At 40.1% G+C, this 7,813-nt stretch overlaps 1 pseudogene; it reads left to right on the top strand.

The window, feature by feature from the left end:
* The first annotated feature begins 3,411 nt into the window (after positions 1 to 3,411).
* On the top strand, positions 3,412 to 7,090 carry LOC119620007 (elongin-C pseudogene; annotated as a pseudogene).
* Positions 7,091 to 7,813: the final 723 nt, after the last annotated feature.

The raw sequence follows: 7,813 nt of genomic DNA, 5'->3' as shown, positions 1-7,813 counted from the left end.
AGGAGAATACAGGACTCCTAAGCTGAGGCAACAAAGCTAAGGAGACAAAGGTAACTAGACTTTGCAAGAAAGAGTACCAGATAGGAAAGAGCTTCACAGAGAGAAGGACAGGGATCTGCAGAGGGCCTCCCCTGAATATTCAGTATATGAATACAGAGAAACTAACCCAAGTCTGGCAAGAGAATTAGAGCAAATGGAACCTGGTGTTCACACGGTACCAGGGCTAGTGCCTGCTCCTACCAGAATGATAAGACATTGGGACACTGGGTAGAGTACTCAGAGGGTGATGCCTTACCAGTAGTAAGGAATAATTAGTCCAAGATTAAACACTGCTCTGGCTCTACCTAACAAAATTTAAAAGCAAGACCCAAAGGGATCAGACTGTTTCCAAGTAGCTTAACTGCATCCCAAACAAAGATCAGGAATTCAAAGATATGCAGTACCCAACAGGGTGAAATTCACAATGTCTAGCATTCCATCAAAAATAACCAACAGGCAAAGAAGCAGAAAACTTAATGAGAAGAAAAACCAGCCAATCAACAGTGACCCAGAACTGACAAAGATGATCAAATAAGCAAACAAAGATACTAAAACAGTTATTATACCTGCATTATATATTTGCAAAAATTAGCTACACGGAATCTGTAAAACAGGCAAATTGAACTTCTAGAGATAAAAACTACAATGTGTGAGATGTTGAAATGAAAAACATATTGGATGGGATTAACAACACATTAGACATTGCAGTTGAAAATATTAGGGATCTTGAAGAAAGAGAAACTATCCAAAATAAGACACCAAGAGAAAGAAAATAATCAAAAATTGAAATGAATAGAGGGTGTGGAACAGAAAAAATATTTGAAGAAATAATGGCTGAAAATTTCCAAATTCGATCAGAGTTATAAACCCATAGATCAAAAAAACTCAACAAACCCCAAGCCCAAGAAATAAAGAAAACTACAAGGCACCTCAGTATTAAGTTGCTCAAAATCAGTAATAGACAATCTTAAAAGAAACCAGAATAAAAAAACGTATTATATACAGAGACAGAGATGAGGATGACAGAAAATTTCTTGTCTGAAACAATGCAAAAATAAAGCAACATTTTTAAAGTACTGAATGAAAAAAGGCATCAGAAAAGGAGATTAGCATTACGTAGAGCTGAAACCAAAAGAAGATCTAGTTAACGCCGGGTCCCATCGATTTCAGGGTGCCTAGAAATTTAATATCAGACTTATAGTTTCAAAAATTGACTTGAATGACTATCATAAACAAAATATAAATTCCAGTCGGATTAAAGATATAAATGTCAGCCTAGAGTTCCATATCTAGCAAAAAATATGTATCTAAAATAAAGACTGTTTTCAGAAATAAAAAACTAAAAGAATTCATCAACAGCAAACCTGGGCTACAAGAAGCGTTAAGGAAACTTCCTCAGGAAATTGAGACCGCATGGAAATCTGGATCTATGCAAAGGAATAAAGAATATCAGAAGTTGTTAACTGCATGAGTAACTGTATAAGATTTTATTCTTATTTAAAAATAATAATGATGTAATTGTGGCATTTACAATATATGTAGATATAAAATGTATGACAACAGCACAAAAAGCCAGCAGGGGGAAAATGGGAATAACTATCATGAGATTCTAATACTGTCTATAAAGTGCTATAAAAACACTCAAAGATCCACTATGATAAGCTAAGGACTAAAGCAACCATTCAAATGATAAAACACAGATTCACAGGTCATCTTCAGGTCATCTCATGCCTGTGAACACAGCCACGCTCCAAGTAGTGTGAACCAAGTGGAAGGAACGAGAACCTGGAGTGCAAGGAACCCCAGGCCTGAGGCTCAGGTTTCCCCTCTGGGGACTCACCTTTGAAGCCGTAGGCCTCTCATTACAGTTTCATGTGCTTCTCAGCCTCTCGTATTCTTGCCTATTGAAATACCCCATTTGTGTTTTTTTTCAAAGAATAAGGATCAGAAGAGACTTCTCTAATTCTTTCCTTGCTTTCCAAAACAAGAAAGAATTTCACACGTTCTTAGGAGCTGGGGACATAGGCTTAGAATGGCAAGTGGTGGATACCTGGAATAACTGCCTCACACATCCAGGTAGAAAGGCCTTGAGGGTGGAGTCAACTATTCTCAAAATGTCAGAGTATTAGAATCTCCACATACCCCTGTTGTCTATCAGTGACCTGGTCTAGGTAGAAATAAGTGGCCAGGTGTCTGGCTGAGCAGACCAGTGTTTTGCTTTGCTGAATGAGTGTGCAAGACGAAGGGTAGTGTCGGGAAGGACACAGAGAGCCAGCAAAAAAAGGAGGAGAGAGAGATTCTGTAAAAAGGAAAAAAAAATAGGAAAAGTGAGTCTGCTGCTATGGGGAGAAGAATTTAGGAAAAGAGGAGGCTGTTGAACAGATGTGGTGACTTAATGTTGGTTGTAACCACTTCCTCCTCCATCTCCCCCAAGAACCTCAGAAAATATCTGCATTGCCTCTTCAAGTCAGATTTGGGACTTGGTGAAAAAACAACAGCTAGGACTATCCTCAAGGGAGGCATGGGGTGCCCGGTCACACTTATGTCGAGAAAGGTGGTTGACATTCACTCAGGATTTCATTGGCTTGTTCGTCTCATCAGCAAATAGTTAATAAGCATGTTCTGTGTGCCAAGCACTGTTCTAGGTGCTTAGGTTTCACCAGTGAGCAGCATAAATGTCCCTACATTGTTGCCAGAGAATGCAATAAATTATAAAGAAAATAAATAAGTGTACATAAAATGTTAGAACATGATGAGTAGAATGGAAAAAAGAAAAAGTAGAAGAGACAGCAATTTTAAACAGGGTAGTCAGAGTACAATATCCCCTTGGTAAAGTAATACTAGGGTTAAGCCTTGAAGGAGGTGAGGGAGTGAGCTGTAGTTTGGATATTTGTCCCCTCTCCAAACCTCATGTTGAAATTTGATTCCAATGCTGGAGGCAGAGCCTAGTGGAGGTGTTCAGGTCTTGGGAGAGGATCCCTCGTGAATGGCTTGTCACTGGCCTAGAGGTAATGGGTCAGTTCTCGCATGAGAGCTGGCTATTAAGAAGAGCTAGGCACTACCCTCTCTCTCGTTTCCTCTCTCACCTTGTGACCTCTGCACAGCCATCTCCCCTTCACCTCCCACCATCAGTGGAAGTAGCCTGAGTCCCCCACCGGAAGCCAACCAGATACTGGCACTGCATTTCCCATACAGCCTGCAGAACTGTGAGCCAAATAAGCCTCTTTTTTTATAAATTACCCAGGCTCAGGTACTTCTCTATAGCAATACAAATGGACAAAGAAAGAATGGAGGGCAATCGAGTCAGGGGAAAGGCAATGCAAAAGTCTGGAGGTAGACTTTCCCAGAACTGTGGAATTTCATAAGGACATAATGGATGGAGAGGAGAAAACCTATGGTGGCTATGAAGGCCCTGATGCCACATATGTCAAATGGATATCCTCTGATGGTCATGAATTTATTGTAAAAAGACAACATGCATTAACATCAGGCATGATAAAAGCCATGTTGAGCGGCCCAGGTCAACATGGCTTGAGAATGAAACCAGTGAGTTAATTTTAGAGAGATCCCTTAACAGTGCTATCAAAAGTATTTGTATATTTTACCTACAAGTTTCGCTACACTAACAGCTCCACTGAGATTCCTGAATTCCACTGGAAAAGCTGATGGCTATGATTTCCCAAACTGTTAAATAAAACAAATCATAATAAACTGCTAACTTTCTTCAGTATTTAATACCTGTAGTTCAGTTCATAATTTTTTCATATATAACATGTTGCCTGTATGCAATTGAACCATAAAGTTCATGGCAAGACTGGGTGCGGTGGCTCACACATGTAATCCCAGCACCTTGGGAGGCCAAGCCAGACGAATCTCCTGAGGTCAGTAGTTCAAGACCAGTCTGGCCAACATGTTGAAACTCTGTCTCTACTAATAATACAAAAATTAGCCAGGTGTGGTGGCACATGCTTGTAATCCCAGCTACTTGGGAGGCTGAAGCAGGAGAATCGCTTGAACCCAGGAGGTGGAGGTTGCAGTGAGCGGAGATGGAGCCAATGCACTCCAGCCTGGGTGACAGAGCCGGACTCCATCTCAAAAAAAATAAATAAATAAAGTTTATTGTAAAGATTATCTTGTTTTTCTGCAAAGCAATCAAAGTTGAAATTTGTTTGTTACATCAACAAATTAAGAATATTTTTACAAGCTGAGAAGCAAACTAATATGTCAGCCCATAGGTGGTTTTGCCTTATTCTTCATATGTGACTTCTTAAATTAAAGCAACGATGATATAGTAAATGCTGAAATTTAGGTATATATAAACACATTCTACAGATAAATAATGAGGCTAAATATTTTTATTTTTTATGTTTTTTAAGAATCTATTCTGATCTTATAGCCACCATAAGCATTACTAGAGTTACACAAATAAATGCACTGTAAGTATGTTTATAACTTAGCCAAAACATCAATTTTTATAACTTTTTGAGAATAAGAGTTAAAATTTCATACATATTTTTTGACAAAATGCAATATTAATTGTTTCCTTTTCTTTATTGCTATAATTTAAGAACTTTGTTTTAAAGCAGCTTAGAAAGATTATGAAGTTTAGCTTTTGAAGCAGTAACTGAACTGTAGCCAGATGGTCAACAAGTAAACCACATAACTTCAAGTTCTTGCACATTATACATTTTGAGCAATGAAAGTACTATATTTTCATTGTCTATAAAGCTTCCTTTGCAATTTCCACACACACAAAAAAGGCAGGAGACAATGGGGATGGGATTTCTTCTGGGAATGATGAAAATGTTCTGGAATGAGTATAGATGTTGGGGTCCCTTGTGAATATGCTTTAAAAAAAAACACTGAATTATACTTTAAGAGGGTGAAATTTATGTGTGTAAGTTACGTTTCAATTTTTTTAAATGTGCAAGGCAGGAGTGTGCCTTGCACATTGGAGAAACAGCAAGGAGGCCAGTATGGCTGCGGTGGAGTTGAACAAAAAAGAGATGAGGTCAGGTATGGGACGGGACATCAGACCATGGAGGCCCTTGTTGGTTTTTGTAAGATCTGTGGATTTTACTCCAATTACAGGGGGAACCAATGCAGAGTTTTGATGTGTGTAGTGAGATCGTATCGTCTACACTTCAAGGATCAGGCTGCCTGCTGTATTGGCAGTAGCTACAAAGGGTCAAGAGTGGAGGCAAGGAGGACCATCAAGAGGCCACTGCAGTGATCCAGGGAGAGGTGATGCAGACTTGGGCAAGCTCAAGGAGAGTGGCGGGAACAGTGAGAAGGGACTGGATCCTGGACATCATTTGAGGATCTCTCCACAAAATTTGCTGCTGAGTGGATGACGGACAAGAGTGAAAGAAGAAAGTCAAGGGTGGCTCCAAGGTCTTGTGGCCTGACCGTGGGAAAGACGAAGATGTTATTAATTGAGATGGAAAAGACTATGAGCCCAGGAGGTTGGAGCAAGGGAAGTATAATTTTGTCAATGTTGAGTTTGCAAAGTCAAAGTCATCCTAGTGGAGATGTGGAAGACAGATGTGCAAATCGGGACTTTAGAAGAGAGTTCTGGGCTAAAGATGTAAATTTGATTCTATCAGAAACTGATGAGATTGTCAAGGCAGTGGATATAAATATTAATAAATAAGAGAACCAAGATCTGAGGCTTGGAGCATGCTAAATGGCAAAAAAAAAAAAAAAGAGAGAGAGAGAGAGAGAGAGAGAGAAAAGAAGATGATAGTAATGAATACTGAGAAGTGGCCAGGGAAGGAGGACGAAGCCCATGAGGATGTGGTGTCCTGAGAGCCACAAGAAGAAAGTACGTCAGGGAGAAGGTGTCCAATGCTTCTCATGGGTCCACTAAGAAAAGAACCAAGAATTTGCTCCTGGTGAACTTGATAAGAGAAGCTACTGTGGTCTCATAGGGGCAAAAACATGATTAGTGAAGATGTAATAAAGAATGATAAAAATTCTTCAGGACCTAGTAATAAGAAGAGTTTTCTTAGAACACAAAGAGGATCAAGCATAGAGAAAAACAAGTGATTAACTGAAATTAACCAAAATGAAAGTCTTCTGCTTTTCAAAACTTACCATCAAGAAAATGAAATTCTGGTACAGATAGGAGTTTTCGGAAATGAAAAGAGGTAAGCTATTGACTGGGAGAACATATTCTTCAGTCATACATCTGACAAAGAACTTGAATCCACAGAACTCTTCCAACTCAACAAGAAGACAACCCAATTTAAAATGGACAAAATATTTGGATAGCTATTTCACAAAAGAAGATATACACATGGTAAGTAAGCCTATGAAACAATGCTCAGTATTTTCAGTCAATAAGGAAGTGCAAATTAAAACCACATTGAGATGCTACAGAGCAGTTGAAATAGCTAAAATTCGAGACTGACAGTACAAGGTCGGCTGGGATGTACAGCCATTGGCACTCTCATACATTACTAGCAGGAATGTAAAATAGTACAACCACTTTAGAAAACAATTTGGCAGTATCTGAAAAAGTTAAACTTAAACCTACCATATGACCCAGAAATTCCACTTTCACATATTTACCCAAGAAAAACAAAAACTTATGTCCATACAAACCCTTATTCCAAACTGTCTCACTCCTTCCCAATCAAAGCCCTCATCTTCATGGAGCAGACCTAAAAATGCTGAAAACTGAACTTTCTCTGGAGCTCTCTTTCTCCTCTGCTTTTCTACATTTTGACTGAAAGAAATGAGAGTTCCCATGTGCAGCCGGGAAGACCCTCTGGCTTTCACACTTCACCTTACACTGCTGATTCCTCATCCTCAGACTGTCATTGTTTTTCTCCAAGGTGTTGATGGCCTCCAGGAATGGTCACCTGGTTCCAACATCCTTATAATGACTATCTCCAGCCCCCAGACTCCCAAGATGACCACCTGAGATGTCACACCTGCCATATGCTTTCTCCCACCAGCACCCAAACTCAGTCTACCACTGTTGAAAATCTCAACAATTGTTCCACAATTTGACACTGGGACTATCAGGGTACACTTAGACCAGTGACGTGGTCTTCATTGCCAGTAAGCCAGTGGATGATCCATCCTCAAACCCAAATTTAGGTTGTGCTTTGTAGGACCATTTCTGGCACCAATTACCATAAGTTGGGATTACCAAAAAAAAAAGAGTCTCTGAATCTCTGAGATTCATTTGCAGAAGGTTTATTAGGAATTACTCTTAACAGTTACATCTATAAGGGGTGAAAAAAGCAAAACTGTGCAAAGGAAGAAGTTGAATGCAAGCTGCTTTCAATGGAAAGCTCAGCTTCAAGAATTTTTGGATTTGGAATGGCTCTTTGGTGTTCTCCCATCCTGAGGCCAAAGGTCAGGACCTGTAGACTCCTCTCCTCATCAACCAGTTATTGGATGGGGGCTGCCCACAAGAAGTGGATAGCTTGGGCAAGCCAGAGAGCAACCTCCAGAGAGGAATTTGGCTGAGAACTGTCAACTTCTGGCATGGAGTGCCTCAGTACTGAGGGGCACCTGGGGAACAAACAGCACCTGCCACACTTGCTGCCCTCTCTCAAACACACCATGTTCTCTCTCATTTCACCAGTGGAAGTGGATAAACACCCATATTTCCTTTTCTCAGCCCAGGGCTCTTTCCACTGAGGATAAGAGAGAGGCTGAAGAGTTTATCCTGCTCTGAACTCATAAAAACAAATGAAGACCAGATGGCAGGAGGCCCCAATCCTAGGCCAGCAGAAATATGGGTTCCAACCTGTCTGCC

The sequence above is a fragment of the Chlorocebus sabaeus genome, chromosome 9 (genome assembly GCF_047675955.1).
Source record: "Chlorocebus sabaeus isolate Y175 chromosome 9, mChlSab1.0.hap1, whole genome shotgun sequence".
In the NCBI taxonomy this organism is placed as follows: domain Eukaryota; kingdom Metazoa; phylum Chordata; class Mammalia; order Primates; family Cercopithecidae; genus Chlorocebus; species Chlorocebus sabaeus.
The sequence above is the reverse complement of the archived record's forward strand: the minus strand, read 5'-3'. Positions and strand labels throughout refer to the sequence as shown.